The sequence below is a fragment of the Pygoscelis adeliae genome, unplaced genomic scaffold (assembly GCF_000699105.1).
Source record: "Pygoscelis adeliae isolate BGI_AS28 unplaced genomic scaffold, ASM69910v1 Scaffold85, whole genome shotgun sequence".
Taxonomy (NCBI): Eukaryota; Metazoa; Chordata; class Aves; order Sphenisciformes; family Spheniscidae; genus Pygoscelis; species Pygoscelis adeliae.
The window spans coordinates 549,162-550,460 of record NW_008824900.1 but is presented as its reverse complement, the minus strand read 5'-3'; positions in this window follow the sequence as shown (position 1 = coordinate 550,460).

Below are 1,299 nucleotides of genomic sequence, written 5' to 3'. Positions count from 1 at the left end.
CGCCCGCCCCGGGGCAGCACGGAGGCAGGACCGGGGGTCCCGTGGTGGGGACGGCACAAAGAGGGATGCACGGTGACCCCAGAGATTGTAACGGTGCTGTCTCAGGCTGGGTGCGGGGCCCAGCACCGTGCTTGGCATGGCAGGAGCAGGACTTGTCCCCCATCCCCCAGGATTTGTCCCCTGCCCCAAGCCCCTCTCAGGGCTGGGGCGATGGCAGTCCCAGGCACGTGGCCAGGGATGCCCTGCAGCGAGGCGGGGCTGGGGACCCCGGGGCACAGGTAGCACTAACTACAGAGCGGCCTCATCCAGCACAGCAAGACCCAGCCATGGCTGGAGCCCACGAGGGCGGTGTGGGGAGGCGGCCTGGTTTGCCCCATCGCAGGGAAACCCATGGGGCCATTGTGTGGGCAGGGCACAGGGCTCAGCGTCCCAGGTGCTGAGCCCAGGGTGGCAGGGTGGGTGCTGAGCCCCATTCACCTCCATGCACAGCACCAGGGTGAAGGGGAACATCCCACTGCCCCACAGCTCCGGGGGACGTCCCCGCTGCCCTGTGGCTCATGGCTCAGGGGGACATCCCCACTGCCCTACATCCCATGACTTGGTGGGGACATCCCTGCTGCCCCATGTCCCATGGATCAGTGAGGACATCCCTGCTGCCCCACATGCCATGACTTGGGGACGTTCCCATTGTCCCACATCCCATGGATTCGGGCGGACATCCCCGCTGCCCCACATCTCATGTCTTGGTGGGAACACTCCTGCTGCCTCATGTCCCACGGCTTGATGGGGACATCCCTGTTGCCTGATGTCCCAGGGTTCAGTTAGGATATCCCCGCTGTCCCATGTCCCATGGCTTGGGGGGGGTATGACGTCCCCGCTGCCCCATGTTCCATGACTCAGGGGGTATGTCCCCGCTGCCCCATATCCCATGCCTTGGTGGGGACATCCCTGCTGCCCCACGTCCCAGGGCTCAGTGGGGATGTCCCTGCTGCCCCATGTCCCATGTCTCAGCGGGAACATCTCCACTGCCCTGTATCCCGTGACTTGGTGGGGACATCCCCACTGCACCGTGTCTCATGGCTTGTGGGGGATGTCCCCACTGCCCTGCAGCCCCACCCTGGCCACGGCGTGGTTCAGCACGGTCCCCCTGCTGCCTCAGGGCCAAGGGCCACTGCAGGGCAGCGGGTGGGGAGGGTGCCGGGGTGTGTGCCACCCTCACCCCGCTGTCCCTGCCCACAGGGTGAGTCCGGGCCCCGGGGGGCCCCTGCGCGCTGACATGGCTGCCGGGGTGACTGTGGC